Genomic DNA, 465 nt, shown 5'->3' with positions numbered 1-465 from the left:
GGAGGAGGAGCAGGAGGAGCAGGAGGAGCAGGAGGAGGAGGAGGAGGAGGCTCTGTCCTAAAAGTTGATTGAACTTTCATCCCTTTCATGAAAGCCGAAGGTCTCGGTCCTTAGAAACGTCTTAAAGACACTCAGCTGGAATGTCAGAAATGCGTCTAACGGGAATCCCAGAGACGGGCCTGACGCAAACCAGAACAGGTTTTGGTGGAGGAACCGGATCACCGAACCGTTAAAGCTTCAGGACATTCTCACAGAGCTGAGGTCTGAACATGAACGGCTCAGAACTGGACGTCACAGAACCATGTTCAGACGGGTCGACGAGGAGTTCAGCAGTAAAATGTATGGTTTCCCGCCTTCAGCCACTTCCTCTTTGATCTGTTTAGTTTATATCACTTTCCGTTTCCACTGCAGTCGAGGCTCAGCCATGCGTTGGTGTGTTACCATGACAACGGGCCGGACACCGAA

Source organism: Oryzias melastigma, linkage group LG15 (genome assembly GCF_002922805.2).
Source record: "Oryzias melastigma strain HK-1 linkage group LG15, ASM292280v2, whole genome shotgun sequence".
Lineage (NCBI taxonomy): Eukaryota > Metazoa > Chordata > Actinopteri > Beloniformes > Adrianichthyidae > Oryzias > Oryzias melastigma.
This window is presented reverse-complemented; position numbering follows the sequence as displayed.